Below are 25,510 nucleotides of genomic sequence, written 5' to 3' on the forward strand. Positions count from 1 at the left end.
CATAAAGTATGTAAAAGTGGTAAAACTGTTCAAATTAACACATTCTTGAGTTTCGACAGTTTGTAAAGATCATATGCCTAAAAAACATAATTATGTACAACGCGCACACACAACAGAAGTCTCGCAACAGAACAGCAAGTGAAAGAACCAGTTTCTTCTTCTTCTTCTTTTTTAACGAAATATGCACATTACCTTTTAAACACGCTCTTCTGCTCAGACACAATCGGTAGTGCGACAACCACCGACTCAACCACAAGCGTTTTAATCACTAACACAGACCTCTAGCTGCATAGCGGATATAAGTGTAGTATATCCCCACTCCTCTCTCATTTGTCCACATCGAAAGTGACGATTGTCTGACGAAGTCGCGATTGATAACATAGTCTACTACAGCAGTTACTAGGTGACCTTGATATGGTACAGTATATCGCCCTTCGCTACAAGCTACAATGTATCACTACATTTAACATAAAGCTGTCCTCACATAAGTTGGCCTCTCTACACATAAATTTCACAAACTTCTTTACACAGGCAGTAGTGAGCACCTGGCCAGGTGGGACGCTTGCAGAGTTTGCCGCACAGATGAAGATCCTAATACAGTACTGTACAGTACGATTATGACAGTCGCCGGAGATGTGCGCCTGGGTCAGACGAGTCTATTTAGTTACGCCAAGGGGTGTTTGGATTATACACTCGCTTGCCTTCGGAGCGATCGGACGTCATGCGTGCGGTAGAGCGGTATGTTTCCAGTACAATTAAGCTGTACTGCATTCCTTTATCGACCGCTCGCCCTCATCTCTAGTCCGGAACTCTCCCCACTCCTCCTATTACTTCCCCTCTTTCGCGTCGCTGAGCTGTCAGTACTAAATAATCGGTCTGTAGGTAGAGTTACTATACGTCCGTATTTTCCACGGACAGTTTGTATTTTGTGTGTCCGTGTCCGTATCGTTCAAGTAAAAAAGTGAGAAATATCCGTATTTTCTGACTACGGCTCGGAAAGGAGAGCAATAATCATTAGTTCCCACATTCTTCAAGAGATGGCACCTGCTACATAGTCACAAACGGTATAATAATAGCTACTGTTTTGTATACTTTAGTTTCAAAGATACATAAAACACTGCTATCACAGACGGCGAAGGTCATTTTCAGGAGAAAATATAAATTCATCCATCAGACAGCTGAACAGAAACTAGTAATATTGATCACTGAAGGTGAAATGAAAGAAGAGATTCGAAGAAAACTCTTATGGCTATAGAATTTCATATCTGGAACTATGGGAAGGAAGTTTTGAGGGTGCTGAGCAGTTTTTTCTGGGTTCAAGTTGGTTCAAGTTATGAATTATACTGGAGCAGTGTTGAGACATCAGCTGAGTTTATAAATTCACTCGTTTCTAATCCTAATGTTGTTATCAATATTAACAAATTTTTTTGATGAGATCGTGCTCGTGAACCTTGTACTTAAAATTTTCTTAAAATGTGGAGAAAAAAAATATTCGAACACAGAATTGAAAGATGTAAATATTTGTGTTAAAGTTTTCAAAATGGGAAACGAAATGTAACAATTTTAAGAAAGTTTTAGAATTTGTGTACCGTTTCTCAGTAACATCTGCACCTATGAAAAGAGTTTTTGTTATATATATATATATATATATATATATATATATATATATATATAATTGTTTAGATACCTCAGAAAAATAGACTCCAAGTTGAAGAAATTTCAAGTAATTTATTATTTTATTTGGTTGTGGTGCATTACAGAACTGACCTCCGATCAATTTGCTATCATTCACTTATCAATAGGTAGCGAAACTTAGTGCCCGATATGAAAGAGCATATATATTTGTAGATAATTTTCAAGGAGAATATAAACATGAATTAAAAGTTTTTTAAAACTACGGCAGGTGTTAACGTTTTATGGAAGTGAAGTATTGACAATAAAAACGTAAAAAAAGTTAATAAATAAAAAGATTAAATTAATTTCCTTTGCTGTGAACTAATTATTATAGGCCTATTATACATTCGTAGTTAACCTATGCAAGCAAAATTAACTGTATATTAAAGAAACAAAAACAGAAAACTAAAGATAACTGGACATGAACAATAAAAATTAAGGAAAATCAGAGACAACCAAAAATACTGACAGCATAGCCTTTAAGGTCTCGTCTACAGAAGCATGGAGTTAAATTTTTGTGTTCCACAAAATAATACAGAAGTCTTGTATATTATTATCACACAATAGGTCTATCAGTTAGTAATTAGTGACGTTACATTGCAATTACTTATTCAATAATCGTTTTGTGAACTTTTTAATATGAAAATGTAACCGGTGTAATTCATAATCGGTGTCTAACAGTGCTTCGTTTTTATATAGATGTTCTAACCTATAATTATTCTGTGTCATGCAAATGTTTCGATTTAGTGCTTTCAGTTAAAAACAGTCTTTTTTTTTCTCTAAATGAGAAATATCTCCTGTTAATACAATGTTTCGGGCTAAACTATTCGCAATTATCGAAGCAGTGGTGTAGCAAACATTATTGCAGTGCTCGTATTTTCAGTTACTCTCAGGCAGCAATCCATTCCGTAGACAATAAATACATTATAAAAACTTTGATCCTCTCTTATTGTTAGTAGAGATTCGAAATATCAGAAATAAAATTCATACAGACCTATGTTTAATTTGGATTCGTGGACACATAGGGACATTTGAAAATGAACGTACCGACCGTTGGCAAAATTGGCTGTCTCATCAAATCCTGAATATGTCAATACAAAATATCTTATATTTAGACTCCGTATTCCAACTACCTGAAGACTGAAGTTAAGGACACATTAGGTATATAATACGCCGAACACAGGTAATGCAACGGATAAGGATATAAACAAACACATCGTAGCTGCGTGTTCGTGGAGTACAATCAACTCCCGACATTCTGAAGCTACACTAGTAAACACATGCTTGAACCGTGATGTTCATTTTCGTTGTGATCTTTGCAGTGAATAATAACGTGCATTCGTAAATTACTGAATTGTGCGGATGTCACTTGAAATGATTTTATATTGCAAGAAATTCTTTCAATAGCACATAACTTTATTGGTGCATGATGTAGTACAAGATATTCCTATTGTCTGATAATTTTTCGTATTTCATGATGTCACTTGAAATGATTTTATATTGCAAGAAATTCTTTCAATAGCACATAACTTTATTGGTGCATGATGTAGTACAAGATATTCCTATTGTCTGATAATTTTTCGTATTTCATTAGGATACTGCACATGTCGCTCATCACTCAAAACCCACTAATTTTCTACGTACTTTTCCAGAAATTCCCTAAAATGTAGATTATTTAATTTATCAATTGGGATGTTAACACTGAACATCATGATAAGCTACACAATCCATGCTAAACGTCGAGATAATATCTTCATAATTTTCAGATTGTGATGGTGCTGGTTCTTTTGGATTACATTTAACACAATTGCTGTGGCTTTTGGTATTTCGGTATCTTTCAGTGCACTTTCTGTAAGTTTTACATTAATTTTACACAATTTATGTGTAATGTTGTCTGTATTAGTTCAAATATCCTCAACTATGCCCTGCAATATTACACGCTTGAGCGTCTTACCAAGACATTTTATCTCTGCAATGAACCTTCAATCAGCCACAAAGATGTAGTTATTTAAATAATACGACTATTAAGAGCAGTGAGCTGTAAGACTACTCACTATGACTGCATTCCGTTTTTGACTTTCTAGACGAATAGGGCAGAGGATGCGTAACTATTTTGTATACGAACGTATCTGTACCTGCGCTGTGTCGTCACATATACTTCGAATCAGACAACCTCATTCCAGTTTATAGGTAGCTGGAATACGGAGCCTATGAATGTTGTATGTCAAAAGACGCATAAAAGAACACTACGTGTACATAAACAGATGCTGGGATCATAACTGAATTCACAATGCAAACGGAATTTCAACGAAATAGTTACACTTTACAATTTACATCCGTCAGAATCTAAATTAAAACAACCCATTTTTATCAATCTATGGAAAATATGGTTGTCATTTCGAAAAAGCAAAATTGCAACATACACAGTTATGTGTATGTCAGGAGTCGTTACAAACTGTTAATAATTTGTTATTTGAATATGTTTAGAGTTTTTTAACGACACTGTATTAACTACTCGGATTTGAATGTTCTCAATTTGATACAAAATGTTCTGAATTACCGTAACTTATAGATTAGATTTGTGTAATATTAAATTAGGAACGGATGTTATCAAGATTTTATACCGTATGCACTGTAAATTATGAAAGTGAAGTATAAATTCTGATTTGAAGTTTTCCTTAAATAAGTTATGATCAATTAAATTCATAACCATAATATGCCTCCCTAGGGTAAAATAGGTTATAATGCATAATTGGAGTATCGATAAATAAATAATAATAAATGCGTGGCATACTCAGTTAACTTCACCATAACTATGACAACTGATACTGTTCCACATACTGATGTAAATATACTCTACACAATACTAATAACAAACACTTAAAAAGTATCACTTTACATTTAGTGGCAAGAAAATCTGTATAAGATAATAGCAAGTTAATAATAATAATAATAATAATAATAATAATTACTATTATTTTATTATTAATTACTATTTTTATTATTATTATTAATTACTATTATTAGTATTATTATTAATTATTATTATTATTAATTACTATTATTATTATTATTATTATTATTATTATTATTATTATTATTATTATTATTATTATTATTATTTTGTGGAACAGAACGAAAACGTCGCTTGTAACTAGGAAGTATGGAGTATTAAAATACAAGTGTACAAGAAGCTGTGGTAGAATACAATTTTCTGATATATCACTTACAAGCAAATTTATTTTTTAAAGTAGGTGTTACCCAATCCTCAAATGAAATAAATCCTTAGAGAAAAGACGTCAGACTAGGAAGACGTTGCAAGGACAAATTTGAACATTAAGACTGGACTGAAAGGTCCAAACCATAGATGGTAACAATGCTTAATTAATGCACTTTGTATCGACTTTTTAATCTGTCTATATTTTTACATAACTCAAATCTGGAAGCATTGAAAACAATCATTTACTCTTGTTCTTCTTGTGCCAAAGTTCGCTTGGCTGCAGGTAAAATCTAGAACCAACAGATTGCACGAAATGAGTCACTGACATGATCACCAGATGTTCAGGAACAGAGTTCAATAGGGTTCCTGATCATCATTGATAAAATGCAGCTTCATACGTACGGAACACAGCTCTTGAAGTAGATGCAAGTCCTTATTAAGACGTTTGAACTTACTGTATTCAGAGGTAATTTATTTCTAGATGTTTACCGAGATGACTGAACTGAAACATGATTTCCTACAGAGTTGCACGACTGATGTTTTTTTCTTTTCTTGAAATTACACTGACGTAGTCTCGGGGCAACAAGCGTGACTCGTAATCTGATATTGCATTCGAGTTCGAGTTTCACTTGGGACGATTACTTACTTGGGTATTTTCCAAGGTTTTTTCCAACTGTAAGGTGAATGTCAGGTAACCTCATGTTGAATATTCTGCCTTACCTCGTCAAAACCATTTCGTTATCACCAAACTCTCTGACACTACATAATCGCGCAGTTTATACAATATTGAATATCAGTCCAGCACATTTATACATTACGCTACAAGATACTGGTCAAAGCTTCTTCTTACTTTAGTCTTATAAGGTATACAGGGTGTTACAAAAAGTATCCAATATTTTAGGATGTGATAGTATGCATCAAAATAAGAAAATAATATCTAATAAACATGGATCCTACAACACATACTTTCCGAGATCTGAACACTTGTTCAAAGGAGGTGCTCAATGTGACGTCCATTCATGACAATGCATTCCTCTGTCCTTTGGCGTAAGGAATCACACACTTTTTGAAAAAATCTAGAGGATTTAGGTTTGGGTAACGAGCAGGCCAAAGTGTGGGACCTCCCCAATCAATCCAGCGGTCCTGAAATATCAGCATCAGGTGTTTACGCTCATTGCGGAAAAAATGTGCCGGTGTGCTATCATGCATGAACCACATCTGTAGTCTTTGCTGACATGGCACATATTCCAGCAAGGTAGGCAATATGTTAATAAGAAAGTCCTGATAACGATCCCCAATTAATCTCTGTGGTAGCACGTATGACCCTTAATCTATCACCAAGAACGCCTGCTCATAAGTTGATTGAGAATTGGTGCTGATGTCTTATTTCTTTAAATGCATGGAAATTTTCATCTGCCTACACATGCTGATTACGAAAATTCACAACACCATCTCTGCTGAACTCCGCTCATATCCGCAACCAAACTTTTGTTTTCAGTATTCCTTGCGACGTATCAGTATTCCATGCCAGGGGTGTCACTACGGTATGATTATCTGGTAGTCTGCTGTATTGTAGGGCAGAAGAATGCATTGCCATAAATGGACGTCACATTGAGCATCTCCTATGAACAAGTGTTCAGATCTCAGAAAGTATGTGTTGTAGGACCCATGTTTATTAGACATTTTTTCTTGTTTTGATGTATACTATCACCTCCTAAAATATTGGATACTTTTTAACACCCTGTATAAAGAAATTCAAACGCTAATGGCTTTAAAATTAAGGCCCATTCGATAGAATTTTCTGGTGGCTATTGTTTTCCATCTATTAGATTGACCTCATGAAAGTTCAACGAAATCGGTATCCGGAACACTGTGCGTGCACTCTCCTTGTGAGTTGCAGATGAACAATATTCAACATTACGGAACTGCGTATCAAATCCAATCTCAGAGAACGCAGGTCCAATCTTGAAGAATAGCCTTCGGTAACTGATCCAACAGATAGGTGTCCTGGCTTCCTTAATGACTGATTTCATACATACAAACTTCGACATTTCATATGTTTCTTCACCTAGGCCTACTACATGTTTCAAAACCCAAAAATCTCGCAGCAAGAAAAAGTGAATGAACTAAATGACTGCGAAATCAACAAAACTATTCAAATATACCCTGCATTAAGGGGGAAGGTACACCATTGGCCTGCAAAAATTAAGTGAAATTCATTATATGTATATACAGTTGTATGTGTAGATGTATATATATATATATATATATATATATATATATATATATATATAGCCAGGACACCTATCTGTTGGATCAGTTACCGAAGGCTATTCTTCAAGATTGGACCTGCGTTCTCTGAGATTGGATTTGATACGCTGTTCCGAAATGTTAAATACTGTTCATATATAATCAGCTACTATAAAAGCTAAATCAAGAAACATTTTCATGTTTAATATACATACATTACACTTTATAAAACACTATTGAGAGTATTAAAATAGCTAATAATTACTTGTAAAAATAATATCAAATTTGCATAATTTTTTTACAACTGCAAAGCATTTACAATACATAATAAAACCTACAATTAATTAAATATCTGCATGATTCGTTCACAGAAATATTCTAAAGACCTACATCAACAACATAGTCTACATCTTATACCTACAGTCCGATCAGTTACGCTTTCCCCCGCAGCGCGGGGTTTTTCCTATGAGCGAATCCCCACTCGTTTGCCGCGCACTGGAGGGAGTAGCAGCCTGCTTGCTTAAATGTTGACCTTGCTGAATGTCGCAGTCATAACGCAGCTGATTCCGGGATGTGATGTGTTGTTCGTTTCTTAATTCGACAGTATACATAAAATGTATAATGTCTCGTGAGTTTACAATGGCACAACGTATCTTTATTTACGATTCAATGAGTTAATGCAGTCAGGTCGTGAGTTCGAAGACGGTTTCAAGAAAGATTCCGGGTGTAGACGCTCCAGATCGTAAAACAGTCCATAATCTTTATCATAAATTTCAGAAAACTGGAAGTGTTCAACCCAAAAAACCAAAAAAGCAGCGTAGGGTTCTTACCGAAGAAAGATTACAATGACATTCGTAATCGTTTAGAAAGTTCTCCTGGAAAATCTCTTCGTCGTCTTGCACAAGTGGGACTTCCATATGGGTCTGTGCAAAAGGCTACTAAATTATTGCACTTCAAGCCATATAAAATATGTAACTGTGGCACATGCTCTTCGGCCAGGTAACCCCGTACGTAGGCGCACATTTTGTGAATGGATACTGGAAAATGCAATGAATAATTTCCTAAAGAGATATAAAAAAAATGTGTGGAGAGTGAAGGCGAGTAGTTTCAACATCTCATTTGATAAAATTTGTTAAGTAATAACCCTCTTAAATTTGTTTGTGTATTGTTGTATGGTTGGTTTGTTTTATTGTTTTATCGTCCTGCTAATCACCGAGACTCGGCTAACTGGCTAACCGGTTAACGAGCAGCGCGCTCGCCCATAGGCAAAACACTCCGGAGGAAAGCAAAACTGATTGCACTGTATTCCTTCAGGAAATATATTTTTCTTAATTAAAATTTTTTAGAAAATTTGATATTGAAGGCAACGATTAATAAAAAAATTCTTGAAAGAGCAGGTAAAAGATCCTAGACTATGTTGTTTATGTAGGTTTTTAAAACATTCCAGTAAAAGAATCATGCAGATATTTAATTGTAGGCTATATTTAGTAGTATATCGAAATGATAGCCGTCCAAATCTTGGATTTAAAATATCGGCATCCTAATCAATGCAAATAAACAAAATAGAAAATGTAAATTAATGTTAGAAAAATATATAATGAAATTTAAAAAAAAATATATATATATATATTCTGCGACAAGATGTGGTAGCTATCAAAACGATATAAAATTATGTAAATGCTTTAGGGTTGTAAAAAAAGGTAAAAAAAAAGGTAAAGGTATCCCCTAACATGCCATGAAGGCACTTGGGGGGCATGGAGGTAGAGCCCCATGCTTTCCATGACCTCGGCACTAGAATGAGGTTGTAAAAATATGCAAATTTCATATTATTTTACAGGTAATTATTAGCTATTTTAATATTCGGAATAGTGTTTTATAAAGTGTAATGTATGTAAAAGTTTTCTTAATTTAGCTTCAGAGTAGCTGAGATATAAAAAGAATGAATTTCACTAAATTTTTGCAGGCCAACACTCCTCTCTGCACTTATACGAGTGCAACTGCCTTGATCTTGATACTAGAATTTTACGGGATGACCCGACCTTTGGCCTTCCTCCAGGCTGATAGTGGGTCACATTGGATTACGAAGGACGCTATCGAACAGCCAGCATCGCGCTGAAGGCGGGCAGGGTCAATACATGGAGCATCGGTGACAGGAACGTGGCAATGCGAGAGGCAGCGCCGGATTTTCACGTTCTGTTCAGGAGTCTTCATTAATATTCAAATTCGTAAGTCAATTACCTGGACCACTCATCCATGTTCACTCCAGAAAATTCAATACAACGCGAGGTAAAAGCGAAAATCATCCACGACGAGTTCAGTTCTCTCGATTTCATTGCTAATCAGCTGCATGATAAGAACAGCAGTTATTCTTAAATGACTCATATTTTAACAGTAACTAAAACAACCGTTCCTTTTACGAAAGTAGCCTATTTATCGATAAATTTCCATGACCCAACTATTATACATACCTAACAATAATAAAATATTTTTGGAACAAAATGTCTAAGATACTGTTTCATTTGCCACAGGGCTGTCCAACTTAAAGTTAGCTAAGGGCATCCTTTTATAATTCTAGACAGTGTGAGGGCCGCTCATGTGGAAATTAGGCCTATACAGTTTCAACAATTTTTTTTAGTTGATACACAAACAGAAAATCCAGTGCTTTTTAATAATTTGTTATTTAACTTGTGGTTAATTGCTTTGAATTTTCTAGGCCCTTATTGAGGAGAGATTTAATTACAGTACTTAAAATATTTCATCACAACGTAAAATAATGGGTGTGGCAGTGGGATATGACGGTTTTTATAGCCCTGTCGTGGGACACTCAGGCCGAATTAAGAGAAAACACATATACTGGAAATAATCTAGTACAATGCAATTTATTAATGTCTGATTACTTTTTAAAAACTACATTTCGTAAGTAGCCTCCACGGCAACGAATACATTCCTGCAATCTGCTATGGAAGTTCTACATAACTCGCCCCAACAGAACAGGTTCAATGGCACTCATTTCGTTCCTTATGTTTTGTTTCAGCTGGATGATGGTGCGAGACTTGTTGCGATACACCCTACTTTTGAGACAACCCCATAGGAAGTAATCAGCTGCAGTCAGGTCAGGAGATCTTGGCGACCAGGCAATGTCTCCAAATCGTGAAATTATTCGTCCTGGAAACATGTTTCGCAGACAGTTCATTGAACCATGAGCAGTGTGCATTGATTACACTTCATATACTATAGCTTTGTGAATTCGGTCAGAGAAGGCGGTGTGATATTAATTTATTCATACAGAGAATGAAATTCATGACCGTAAAAATGCTGCTTGAAAGCAACATCTTATAAGTAGCAAATTTGATTTGTTATAGGCCTATTGAATTATTTAAACATTAGAATTGCTTGTTTGTTAAAATGTGTATATGATAATGTTATGCAATTTGTATTCTTTTGTTTTGTGTTTTTGGAAAATATAATTTCAATTAATGCTCTGCCGTAAATGATGTAACTAAAACGTTGTGCATCCCTTGTGTTTATCGTACGGCTCGTCCTCCATCCCCCACACGTTACCTGTACTTTGTTTACGTTTTCACTGTGCCTAAATGAGACGCTCTGGTGTATTTGGAACATTTATTAACGTGTTTTGGAAAAGTCACTGAGAAAATTTTGACTGTTTTGTATGCATATTTGGTATGTGCGACAGTTGTTGAGAATATTGTCCGCTAGTAACACAAGTTATTTTCCCATAAGATTATGTGTAGCCTATATAAGTTAAAAAAAGGTGTCCACTACTAAAAGGTTTCATTTACAGGAAGTTTCGCTGTAATAAAATTGGGTTAGATTCACAAAATGAAGACTTGCAAATTTAATTACGTTATTACTTAACATGGATGAGAATTGTGCTAGTCTTTAAGCATCAAATCAGTACGAACATCATGGCGGCTGCAATTTTCCAAATAGGTTACTTATCCTATACATGAAGTGATAAAACGACAGCGAAAATAATCCAACATATTATTTGAAGGGTTGAAAACCATAGTGGGCCAAGCGCCATTTACTAAAACCGTAGAAAACAAGGGTTAAAATGAAGTAAGTAATATAAAGTATACACATTATACATAAAATATACACATTAAAACTAAATGATATGTCAATCTTCATTAAATTATGGCATTCACTTAACTTTAACCCTTGGTTTCTCCGTTTTTAATAAATGGCGGTTGGCCCACTATGTCTCTGAACCCTTCATTTGCCCATCAAATACCACAATGGATTCGCCAGTAATTTAAACAGGTTCTTCGGCATGCATAAAATGCAAATAACTTACATTATTCGATTACGTGCCTAGAATCAAATGGAGTGCAGGTTCTGTATCTCACAGTGTTTAACAAAGAGACATGACTGCGAACATCAAATGGTCTTTTTTTACTAATTTTTCATGAAAAGTGAGACCGAACAATGCTAGACTACTGTACAGGCAGGCAAGGTCGAGACCCAGCTTGTATGCAGATTTAATGCCTCTCAATAAAGGTTTCTTGGAACTGCTAGCAAGACAGCCCGCCGAGAACTTTGCAGTAAGTACAGTTAGCTATAAGAGCATGCTTTTTTAATCTTTTTACATAGTCTCTTTCTTCAGACAAGAATATTAAACAGAACTCAAATACTTAACGGTTTATAGGCGAAGGCCTTTGTGAAATAATTCCCACTGCTGATTCAGTAACCAAGTGCCACAGTCTTGAAAACACTGTTAATATCAATTTAAATCATCTACTGTATTTGTACAATACACCCAGATTCTACTCTCGTCAACGATGTGAAGATTTATATGCAGTGACTTACATTAATATTAGGACACAGTACAGTTTTTATAAATTGTATATTGTATATTAAACGAGAAACTAATTGCAACACACTCTGAAGTTGAAACTTCCCTGATCTCTATATTATTAAATGGTTATTTATAAAAATAAAAAATAAAACTAATTTAAATAAAATAAATCGCATAATTCCACTTAAACTAGTCTTTTCATACATTCCGAGGCAATATGGCTCTATTCCTTTCTTAGTCGAGGCCTCTGATAATATTTTAAATGCCTTGTCGTTTCCTTGCTTTTCTTTCCACCTTTTCCCATAAGATTTCAATTATGTTGAAATCGGGAGAGTGAAGTGGAGTTTCCAACAAAAAGTATAACTACAGTCACGTACCAATTCACCAATGGAATGTAAGAATCCGCTGAATTTCAACCAACCAGAGCTATCTACCACTGCAATATTGTCGATCTCATACCGTAATTTTTGTCTTGTCACTGACGATTCGCAATCGTTTCAAAAAATTAATGAGGAACACTATAACCTAATTGTCGATAAAATAATTCTAAAGCAATCAACCAACATCAATTTCCTTAGCATCAAGTACAGAGTGTCACTTTTATAATAATAATAATTATTATACATTCAATTAAATTTCTTCCCGGTCGGGCCAAGTTAACTGGTTGAGATTTTTTTCCGGGGTTTTCCCTCAACCTAAAATGAGCAAATGCTGGTAACTATCGGTGCTGGACCCTGGCCTCATTTCACCGGCATTATCACCTTCATCTCATTCAGACGCTAAATAACCTAAGATGTTGATAAAGAGTCGTTAAATAACCTACTAAAACTAAAAAAAAAAAATAATAAATTTCAATCTTAAGTTACATAGTTGGCCTGGGTAGCTAGTCGTATAGCGCTGGCCTTCTGTGCTCGAGGCCGATGGCATTTAAGTGTGCTTAAATGCGATAGGCTCATGTCAGTAGATTTACTGGCATGTAAAAGAACTCGTAAGGACAAAATTCCGGCACACCGGCGACGCTGATATAAAGTCAGCAGTTGCGAGGTCGTTAAATAAACCATAATTTATAATTTTTTAAGTTACATAGCGTTTGTTGTTTAATCAACTGTTCGAAGACAGATTTGAACCTCATAAGCGCCACCAACAAGGCATCACTCGTGAGGCAACTAAGTCAGGAGATACCGGAGTACGTTGCCAGTTCTTTTCCCTCTTCCATTGCATGCATCACTAGTCAGACTTCCGATGTATACATACAATTTCTTCTTCCTCTGACATATACCGTCAAGTGACATGTACTGCATAATAATAAATGTACATATCAGCCAGAACCTCAATCAGAGGCTATAATGTTTGTAATAAAATTCATATTTCCATTAGTTGTGTAGTTGACTACTCAACACTAGATGACTAGTCGTCTTTGTAAATAAATATTTTCATTCTTTCTTTACGAAATTGAATAAAATATGATACGACTAAGTAAATAATAGGATGCGTTATTATCTGCATTTAATAACATATTATTCTATTCGCGAGCTGATCTTATTAAATATCTCGCAAGTTTTTAATTTTCATTGGGGAAATTCAATCGCGCTTCGTGCTCATGAATTTATCGGTAAAATACTGTAGAAACACCTCATGATAGTTTCTACAATAACTCACTCACCAACCCCTGCAGAAAGTAAACAACTTCACGAAATCACATTGCCTTCTCTTTATTTTATCACGGGATGAAGATGATATTATTATTATTATTATTATTATTATTATTATTATTATTATTATTATTATTATTATTATTATGCAATTCTGTGTCTTGCGTACGTCAAATAATTTTTCTGCCATCTGAATCATTGATATTAAATTTTGATTCGTCGATAAATATTTCATCAATGTTCTTTCCCAAAGCGAGTTTTGACATTACCTAATCATGGAGGGATAAAATATCCAATCCTTGAAAGTTAATGATCATGATGTTCATAACCCAAAAACATGAACGTGAATTTAAGACTTTAACAAACTGCAATATTGTTTTGGTAAATATGTTATTTTTTAGCATTCTCAGACAAGCTACACTACTACAGGTTCTTAATTCGAATGACTTCATTCAAAGTTACTATTCTATACGTCACTTCAAACGTTAAATAACTGACACCACTTCAGAGTCATCTGTGAGAAGTAACACCTGTATTTCATGAACTCCCTTCTGGCCTACTAAATCACTTCCTTTTCTGAAGAGTGACACAAATGGCTCCACTTTCACGATCCATCATTACAAGAGAGACATACGACGATCTAGAATGCTACATTAACTCAATATGGCCATGAAGTCATTAGAGAATTTCCAATGCTGTATCGTGTGCAGACTACAAATTGAATTTGAAAGACAAACAACTATTCACATTACAGTTTCTTCAGTAGAAAGCTATTCGCTTGTATTGCTTAAAACACTTTTATAACTTTATGCGCACTAGATTATTATCGTTATTACTTATTAACTTTTTATATTCATACTTTTATTTTTTATATTAACAGTGGAAGAATAAAGCTTATGTAGAATTTTTGAGTAGGCCCGTGACCACATGGAATGTCAGCTAAAGCTACCTTTGTTTTTACAGTTAAATTATACATTTTAATATTCTGCTTAGTAGTTGTTACCAGGGTGCAAATTAACGGGGGGATGCACAGTGGTTCCGATCACCTCAAAACCCGGCCAAAAATATTTAAAGCTAATTGACATGCATTGTTTAAATTTTTATACATTGACTTAAGTAGGTCACAAAAAAACAAATATACTTCATTGTATTACCCATTAGACCATTGGTTCTCAACCAGTGGTTCGCGATCCTCTTTTTAAAATTAGTTTTCATTAATTATATATAGCATTGAATTAAAAATGAAAAATATTGACATTTTCATTTTATAATATTACATATTACATCAAGAATCATAAGAAATTAGTACAGGATGGTGTTTTAAACTGAAATGGAAATATTTTCTGTTAAAAAAAATTGAGAAACACTGTTTTTCACCATATTTGTTTATGAGATCTTACCTGAGGAAGTCATTCACTATCATCACTTTCATGCAGAGTATATCCAAACTGAGGATGAGTTTCTGAGCAGAGGAGGTCAGTTACTTCTCTGGGAAGATTCTTCCTTCTTGGTTTCATCTGAAGCTGCTTTCTAAGAGAGGAAATGACTGGTCTGATGTCTCTAGAAGTCTGTGCATGACGTCGACGTTTGTAGCTTCTCTTGAAATTTTGCGGGAATGAGATTCTCTATATTCTTTGAAGTGCTTATTTCTGGCTTCCTGAGCTTCTTCGGACATCTGTCCAATAGGAATTATTGCCGAAGAAATTATTGTGGAACCATGTATTAATACTTTATGGATAGAAGTGGGCATATAATACCAGGGGTAAAGAGATATAAAGTGTTCGGCAGTTTTCCTTGCATAATATTCAAATGCTTGAGTGTTGATTGTAAAACCACTGGATATTGTTTTTAACACTATTCCAAATCGATGAATTATTTCTCTGTCTAGCCCTGTAATTTCTGAAGATATGTCTTCCCTGTTGAAGAATGTTCTGACCGTATTGCCATCATTTGATGTTCCGCTGTTCCCCCCGTTTTTGGATGGTCGACATGAAGTCCCAATTCCCTCCAAAATTTTTGGTGAATATCCCGTCTCTGTGTCTCAACTGGTTCTTTATTTTTATTTCCTGTGACTTGCCATTGTTTAACTTCCAGCCTATAAGATATGTGAAGCAAGCATTCGAAAAAACGAATTCAAGTGTGCAGTGACGAAAGACCAAATTGAAATGTTGATGCATCTGTAGGTTTCGCAGCCAAAGCGTTCAGTTGGTTCATCATTTTCGGGGTAGCTCCACAAACGTAACATTTCTGTGAAGACGTTGAGGTCATAGCGTTACACACTTTGCCATCTACCATAGTTAAGATTAATTTATGAGTTACTTGTGCCTGTTTTCCCTTGATGTTGTATGAAGTTTTTCTCAGACCTTTTATTTGAGTATCTATATTGGAAGCTTCTTCCTTTACAAGATCTTTTGTTTCTTTCTTAAATTGAAATTTTATTGGTCGACAAAATAAAGTAGAAGAAGGTTTAGGATTCTGCCACAACACTACTTTTTCAGATTTTTCATCAATAAAGTAAAGCTGTAGTGGTACCAAGGACGTGAAGAATATATCTGAGTCGGAAAAGTCCTCTTGTTCTGTTCTCTGTTCATATTGTGACTGTCCGCTGCTTCCATCGAATCCCCATTTAGACAATAATATTAAAGATTTTAGGTGTTTTTCTTCTGTAATGGATAATACTGGTTCTTGTACTTGGATCAGTCTCACTGCTGTATGATCTAATAAATCCTGAAGTTTAATTCTGCACAGTCATGTGTTACAAGAACATTTTCTGGGTAGCATCGTTTTTAGTAGTTAAAATGTTGTGATATGATGGATGCCGATAAGAATATTTGGTATCACCGGATTCTAGAAAGAGAGCTAAAGCATTATCATTGTTATATCTCTCAACGAAATTTGTGCTAGTTGATGCTGATGCTCAGGCTTTTCGTATTTTTGATGGTCTTGTTGGTGTTTTTTTGCATTTCAGCTAGTAATTTTGCCGAATCAGTGTACCCATTTTCCCTGTATTTCATTTCCGCTGCAAAAGTTAATGATTCCACAAGTTCGGAACTTCTTAGGTTTTCTGTTTTCCTTCGTTTTGTCTTCACACTACTCTCTTCAAAATCCGTGTGTGGTCTTCCTCTCCTTGAAGATGAACGAATATTGACATCAATGTCAGAAATGAACTCACTGCTAAACCACTTTTTGTTATCTTTAAGGAATCTATCTCCTTTTCTACCAGCTCTGTTCAGTCGTCAAAACAACTCGCTACAAAATCGGGAAATATCCCTTTTTAGTATTTTCAATTTTTCTTCAGAGTTTTCATTCCCGCTTCTGCTATGACATGGTTCAATAAAAATGTCTGTTGTTCCTTTCTGGCACCGGAGTTTTGTTGCAATATCGCATATAATGTTTCTCCTTTCCGTTAATACGCCATCTTGCAACCTATCATTAAACAAAGAAATCCTAAATAAGTCGGCTTTTCAAACAATACAGTATTAATTTGAGGTGATATTTCATAACCGTAGATTGAAATAATAATCATTATTTATGATATAAAACCACAGTTCAGATTTTTCGTTTAGTATAAACTTGTAATTGCAATTATCGGTAATTTTATGTTCTAACCCATTCCCTCAATAGCAAACGTTTCTTGATATATCGTCAAAAGGCGCAAGAAGGCGCCATTTTTCTTTTAAAATCCAAAAATAGAAATGTCAGACAATATCTTCCGACATAAATCAGAATCGGGGAGCTTCGGGAAAATTTTGTAGGTCTGCGTAAATATTTCTTTTTAATTTCCGACGGTAGATATTTACTACGGTATTAAATGCTTTAAAATACAACGACTAATAAATTGTATGATTAAAAACCCACTGTGTCAGAACATTATAGGCATAAACAAAGTCATAAAATATATTACTCGCAATATAAGAAAAGATTAATGCCCACGTGCATCAACGGCGGTTAGTGTAACCACTAGTTAAAATTGTCACCTAACCTCTGGTTAAGCATTTTTATGGTGGATCGACCTCGGTTACGACTTAAATAGAAGGTTAACCACAGTAATCTCTAACCAGCCATATTCGAGCGGTTAAAGGAGATAACCAGTGATTAGTAGAGCAAGTAAAGCAAAATGGCGGCCAGAGCCACAGATGTTTATTTCGAGGACGATTATTATTACACAGTACTTGAATTACTTGGATAGGCCTAGAGCGTGAGTGTGAAGTTTCTTTAGTGGAAAGAGAGAATTCTTACGAGACAGAAAATTTCAGAAGGATGTCGTTTATCAAAATCTACAAATGGCTCACTTGAAATAACACAAAAACAATCTTATTTCTTCTATTGATCGGCTGCTTATGTTACGATTCTATGTAACTTATTTTCTATATTTTAAGAGGGAATACTTTAATATCTCTTTCTCTATGTCACTGACTGAACAAAGAGAAGTTATGGATGGATCTTAGGATAATGAACAGTAACCTAAATGAGGTCCTGGATCGTACACACATTCCTACTAATCTTCTCCATCCTTTTCCATTATGGATATTCCTTCTTTTTTATATAATATATTTAAATATAGTAAGTAAGTCTATCGATACTTTAACCTCATAATGGAATATAATCATTTTTGCATTCAATTTTCTATTTTGTACGATTTTAACCTAACAGCACTGAAAAACAAAGAAATGCAACTCGCAAATATAACAGCGCCCAAAGGCAAACAAATGCAACGCGAAAATGTAGGACATGTTCATTTCGATGTAGAACGGAGTGAGTGCAGTCGTTTTTAGACGTTGACTATTATCTTTGCAGCGGTATGGATGCTTTCCTTTTGTCATTTTGTAGAAACAGTGTACCATCATAGACTTTACTCTGGTTAAATGAGGTGTCAGTTAACCATGTTTAAGTAATCGGTGATTATGAATGATGCACAGAAATTACATTTTAACCGCCGTTACTGTTTAACCGTCGTTTCGTAATCTATGATTACTGCGTTTTTAACCGATGTTGATGCACTTCGCTCTAAGATGCCAGAAACATGTCTTGAAACGCGCGTCAGAAATAAGCTTAGCGGCAAGGAACCAAGCACACAAACTCTCACTTTCACCTCTCACCACTAACTGAAGAGGGTGGAAGTGCATTCGTCATCTGCAGTTTTATGACCCACAGACATAACAGAGCAATGGCAGGTAAGGTACATTCTGTTATTCGCACTTTGAAAAATCGATTTTTGGCCGGGTTTTGAGGTGATCGGAACCACTGTGGGATGGAGAGATTTCTCCCCCTGTTGGAAAGTTATCCCCCTCTCATAAATTCATATTAACATCCCTGCCAGGGATAACTTCTATCCTCCCCTCACAAAATAATTGTTTTAATACGAGTATATGAGTATATGTACCTTATAAAGTATAAAGTAAGCAAAGAAAACAATAATATTGATGTATTATCATCACCGGCAACCTGACAACAATCAATAACTTAGGAATTATACATATTATCTTAAGTCTGTTCATGGATATAAGTATTATTATGATCAAGATGCAAGACAAGCAACTAAGTGCGACCAAGCGTTGAGCCGTATCGAATGAGGATAATAATTATTTTATGTATGGTATTCTCTATCTAGAATTCAACCCCCCCCCCCATCAGAAATCTTGATTCGCACCGTGGTTGTTACTGTCCGATAGGTGTGAATCTTCATTTACAAAGAGCTGTGTAGCATTACCGAAAAATTACTTTTAAACAATTTGTGAGGTGAGAGCTGGGACTAGAACATACATTCAAGCGGATCGAAAATGTATAATTACTGCGTCAAAGCGTTACACAGTATCGATCACTTGTAGATATAGAGACTTGTTTAACGCCAATGAACTCGTGGTTTCTGACATGATGTTCTAATAATCTTATGGTACTGCGATGGATTGTAGGAAAATAACTGTAATAATAAAAAAAAAAAATGGTGTAGCTGTGTCGGGGACGCGGCTGTAAATTTTACGTTAATATGTCTGCCTTAAATCGAGATCTTTTGTTTGGTACGAAAATCAGGACGCTAGCACATCGGAGTCGAGAGATGCAGGTCTGCTGCCCGAAACTTTTGTGAACCCCCAAAATGACCGCCAATCGTCGCGGCCCCCATCAAGTTCATGCTCGCATAGTAGTATACCCGATCGAACGAGACCATAATATTAATTTCAATCATGTTATTAGTAGAGCCAGGAAATTCATGCATTTGCATATATTTTTCCATTGGCTGTAATTAATTGCTGATTAATTATCTTCACGAATGAACATTTAAGCTTATCAAACCAAATTTTATGTTGCATAGATTTGCATATTTTGGCTTTTTTTTATGAATTCATAATATTTCATAATATTTATATTATTGTAACATTTTTTCGCATTTAAGCTCATTAAAGCTGATTTTATGTGGCATAAAAATGTATAGTTTGGATTTTTAAAATAAAAGCATCATATTCTATTTTTTAAAACTGGTATTGAGTGAAACTATTATAATTATTTTTATCAGAAAAGTATTCAAAGTTTCGCGGCACATTTTGGGAATCTCACGGCACATATGTAATGTAATAGGCCTATAACTTATATCTTGATTACACAACTGTTAACACTAGATCACTGAGGAATATAAAGTAGCTATATTCTATATTTATAATGCAGATTTTGACGTCACATGCGGCACACCGTGGCTAACGAGAAAGACAGGCTTCGGCCCGTATCGGAGTCACGTGGTTATGGTCTAGTCATGGCCATCTTGACGATCGCCTCTAGCCATCCAACAAGGAAAACTCGGTGCAAAGAAACCAGCGGGCGTGACTGTCTTGCGCAGATGACATATGCTCCCGTTTCCAGCATGCTCTCAAGCCTACTGCAGGGAAGTAAGAGGGGTATAGCATGCGCGCCGCGAGGAGTCCGAGCTGAGTTTTGTTTGTATACTTATAGTATAAATACATGTTCAAAGTTCTAACAAACAAAGGAACTGCTATATTAAACTCATGTTAAACGTTCATTTATAGATAAACTTGTTCAATGTTGGCCATGTCATGAGTAAAAATGTGACGTCGCGCCGTAGCCACGCAGCACACCCGATATTCTGAATGTGTATAGTTCATTGAGAGTTGTTTCTCTTGTTGGTCGAAAATATGAATTCTCAGTGCACTGGCCTGCAACACGGGATTTGAATATTGAACAAGTTGTACGTATCTTACGGACTGAATCAGGAGTCTTTAAAACTAGTGTGTGGTTAATTTTCGTGCCGAAATAAGTTGAACAATAAAAGGGTTGCAGTATTTGTTTTCTTCATACCATACAATAGTGCTTACTAAAATTGTGCTTGTAGCAGTTGAAATGTAGTACATGGCTATAACGTCTCATGAAGTTCATAGACTATACGTTTACATTAAGTTATTTATCTGTTATGATACCCAGAAATTGTTCTAAAATTTATGATTCGTAATAAAGGGGCATTCCGTATCAGTTCGGGGATCGATCGACTTAGGTCTAAAAGCTGTTTCCCAAACTTATATCCTCAGAGATAATCTTTATCGCTTTAATATCATTCTTTTTCTCTCTCTTTGTGTCTCTACTCCGTCTCCCTCGAAATGAAATGAACTGTTCAAATACTGCCAAGCAAACATTCTACACATGCTAGCAGCTGCAGCACCGTGAGCGTTCATGTTAGCAGCCTTGAACATGTATATTCCAAATGTACCAGAACTCATGAATAGGAAACACATCCGAATTACACGAGTATATATTATATAATATATAATATTTATGTAAAATATCAGTAAATTCTAATAAATACGTCCGGCGTAGCTAAATCGGCTGCCAATCCAGAGTTGCGCTCGAGCGCAGTTTCAATTCCCGCTTGGACTGATTACATTGTTGGGTTTTTTCCGAGGTTTTCCCCAACCGTAAGGCAAATGTCCGGTAATCTATGGCGAATTCTTTGCCTCATCTCGCCATCATCAAATCCATTGACACTAAATAACCTCGTAGTTGAAACAGTGTCGTTAAATAACCAAGTAAAAAAAAATAAACACTTTTATGTAGACATATTCAAGATGAAGTTCAATGCCAAGTAAACGGAAAAGAAACGGTAAAAGATATGAAAGTGACATCAGTAGAAACACAGCTTTCGTCCTTAACGTTACATGTTTGAATCTAGTGCCTGATCTAAAAAAAATTCCTTATAGAATATTACTTGCAAGAGAGATATGGGAAATCCGACACAGTAAGTTTAAACTTGAGTTATGACATTTCTAGCTTTTGAACAGCCTTCGCTCCAGTTAGTAGCGAAATCTGATTTCGCAAACAAGATGTAACGGCTGAAGGAGATCATCATGCTAACCACGCTACCCCTGTACTCATTGGATGGTCATCTCTGCTAACGCATGTCGACGTGCACCAACAGGTAGGCTTTGGCCCTCAATGGGCAGTCGTACAACTTTTTTGTAGTCCAAACAAAATCAATCCAAGTAATTGCTGCATACATTTGAGGAACTAGTATAAATACAGCATTACTGTAATATAATTTTCACCTACTACAAATAGACCAGAAAGCCGTTCTGATTGTAATTCCTAATACGAAAATATTTTCCTATTGTGCACGAATAAAGTACCCTATGTTCTTGCTTATTTCAGTACTCAAAAGATCCAGAATATTCGTTTAAGATATTAGGCCTACATGTAAAAGGGAACGAAGAATAATAAAAGAGTTTGGAGAGCATTTAGTAGTAGTAACACAGTGATCATACAGCTTACATGAATCGAATGACCTTATAATCTGCTAGCAACAGTGCAGTTATGTAAGCGATTCGTTTCCTGTGTCCAGATCGACATCACGTTCTGTTCATTCTCTTCTCATGAACTCATCTTCCCAAGTTTCGTTCCCTTGTTTTCCAGACCACCTCCCTTATGATACGACATATCACGCCATTTTATCAACCATTCCTTATCCGATAAGAGAGTTTCTAACGATTTTAAAAACGCCCACTTAAAATCATGCTATAATACAACACGTATAATGTTCTAAAATTAAACTTTTCAGACATGATTTATAGCGGAAAAGTCAAATATATGTAAAAAGATTCCATCATCTATATGTAGGAACCGTACTTTTCAGAAACAGCGATATGCGCGAAATTTTCCACAATTACTTTATTTGTTACATTTTATCCTTCTATATGTATAAAATACCACATTTGCAAAACAAACTCGCGAAATAACGCGAAATTTGGATTATTGTGCGAAATATGTCAAGAATTATGAAATATACCCCACTGTCGCAAAAATATCATTAAAACTAGACGTATTGAATGGTTGGGCATGTATGCGGAATGAACGATATACGTTTGCCTAAAATGATATTAAATGCTAAACTAGATGACAAGTGGAAAGTTGGCAGACCCAGGTTACGATGGCTGAATGATGTACAGACTTACGAACGATAGGTATAAGGAATTGGAAAGTAGGGGCTGTTGAAAGGGATCCTAAGGTCAAATTGAAAGGAACGTCGCGCCAATCATGATGATGATTGCAAAAATATGCACCAAAATTGTATCAAAATGATTAAAAACATGCCTGTGACTTTTGTTTCAGTTAATTGCCAATTGCTTGGTAACATCAATATTTTTGTATATTCTCGTAGATATTGTGTACACTTGGTCATAATGAAAGTGGCCGGCGTTTGAGAGAACTAAGTTCGAATCGGATATTTCCGTGAGCGCTCGGGACAACCAGGCTTTGTTCAAAAGATTGCGTATATTTTTCTAGTAATTATAATGGGGAACACAACTGTTAATCACTAAAATCTTCCGAGAAAATAATTCATATACGAGATTTAAAACAGACAGATCGTTCAGAGTGTTCAAACAGTGAATACTGCAACACAAACACTATAGGCCTATACTGTATAACAGGTTCTCAAGTGGAGTACGACCATTGCTCATTACAATGCCATTCTAACTACAGTAAAACTCTTAGCGTAGTTGGTAGAGCGTTAGCTAAGAGTAGGTGAGTTTACAAGTTCAAATCTTCGTGGAGTTACTGAACTTTTTTTTTTGTTGCCTTTTAAATGCATCAGTGAAAATATAACAGGTTTTCGTCCTTTTTTATCCTTAGAATACTTTTCGCTTTATTATATTTTTCGTGCTAATAGAAGCTTTTGACGCTAGATTAGCACACATATAGATATTTACGTAAAGATTTATTTGTACCTAGTAAAGCTGTCGACAGTGATCACACCCACACGCAGTTCTACGTAGAGATTTGTAGCATAGCTTTACCTGTCGGTTTATTTTTCCGGAGTTTTCTCTAACTGTACGGCAAATGTCATGTAATTTAATCACGAATCCCTCGCCTCATTTCGCTAAATATCATCTCGTTATCAATTCCAACAAAGCTAAATAACCTAGTACATTATATAACAATGTTAAATAACCGAAAAAGAATGATCAAGTAGTTACTACAATGCTTGGCCAAGTGGAAGGCGATGGATATTTTAGCGCCACAAAACCTTAGCATGACTTTCTTGAAAATGGAAGTAAAGTCAGGGTTAATTTACAATACATTCAGGACACGCAAAATTAATTACTCTGCCTTAAACGAAAAGGCTCCAGGCAAAATTTGAAGATATTATAGTTTTATTAATTTGTCCTACAGAATAATATCTGTAATATTGACAATTAATATTTGAGGAGAAAAATTCGCTCCGGCGCCGGGGATCGAACCCGGGTCCTTGGTTCTACGTACCAAGCGCTCTGACCACTGAGCTACGCCGAATTAATTCACAGCACCGGACCGAATCCTCCTCTTTCAATGTTTCCCTTTGTGGCCTGACTCCAAGTTAGGCATATATGTTGACGTATATGTCCAATGTCAACTGCCATTATATTAGGAGCGCACTCAGTTGAGTGACTTGTTTGGCCGGGATTCCGCAGTTAAGTGCACAGTAATCTGTACAGACATATGCACTGCAGCTATGAGAATATTATAGTTTTATTAATTTGTCCTACAGAATAATATCTGTAATATTGACAGTTAATATCTGAGGATCCTCCTCAGGCCACAAAGGAAAACATTGAAGGAGGAGGATTCGGTCCGGTGCTGTGGATTGAATTCGGCGTAGCTCAGTGGTCAGAGCGCTTGGTATGTAGAACCAAGGACCCGGGTTCGATCCTCGGCGCCGGAGCGAATTTTTCTCCTCAAATATTAAAATTTGAAGACCTTATTTCACCAACGTCAAATTAAACTCTACTAGAAATCATCCTCGCCATCCATCCTATAAAATTTCAGACTGTGTGTGTAAACCTCTATGCACGTCAGCCTGTAGACTATTTTACAATTTTATCTAACTGATAAAAACATGTACAATATCACAATCATAACTAGACCACGAAACTTCATGCTCTAAAAAACCTGAAAATATACATGCAACTATGCCGCGAAAACTGCTGAAATATTACTAAAAATTTTAATATATGCAGCAAAATTATACTTTAGAGATTTATTTGGTTTAGTAATATATAAATGAATAAAAAATGTAATGTAATAAGTGTCATCAAGCCATCATCATTTTATTAAATATATTTTTGTATAAAAGTATTTTGTTCCTCATTTTACACACATTTTTGAATTGGTATATTTTTAACTTAAACTTTTTAGCTTTTTTTAAAACTTTCTTTGGCATTCACGCAATTATTATGGCAATAAACAACCAACGATTTCGCTAGGTTCTCTACTGTAAAATTTCTCTTATTTGTCAAAATTAGTTTAAATGCCCAGAACGATCTCTCGACATCACAATGTGACCGATGCCTGCTTGTAAGCTTGATTGTGCATTAAAACTTGTTGAAATTAAAATTTAGACACCACGTGACTTCATTGTCGTGG

General features: G+C 35.4%; 1 protein-coding gene across 6 annotated transcripts in view; it reads right to left on the reverse strand.

The window, feature by feature from the left end:
- ATPCL (ATP-citrate synthase) overlaps positions 1–25,510 on the reverse strand; it is a 161,551-nt gene that overhangs the window by 64,485 nt on the left and 71,556 nt on the right. The window contains exon 1 of one of the 6 annotated variants that reach the window (XM_069847882.1): positions 193–347. The exons of 4 other annotated variants lie outside the window; for them this stretch is intronic. The gene's annotated coding sequence lies outside the window, so the exon portion shown is untranslated. Of the gene's footprint in view, positions 1–192; positions 348–25,510 lie in introns of those variants that run through there. One more of the 6 variants, XM_069847884.1, reaches the window with a different exon arrangement.

This window comes from Periplaneta americana, chromosome 15 (genome assembly GCF_040183065.1).
Source record: "Periplaneta americana isolate PAMFEO1 chromosome 15, P.americana_PAMFEO1_priV1, whole genome shotgun sequence".
Lineage (NCBI taxonomy): Eukaryota > Metazoa > Arthropoda > Insecta > Blattodea > Blattidae > Periplaneta > Periplaneta americana.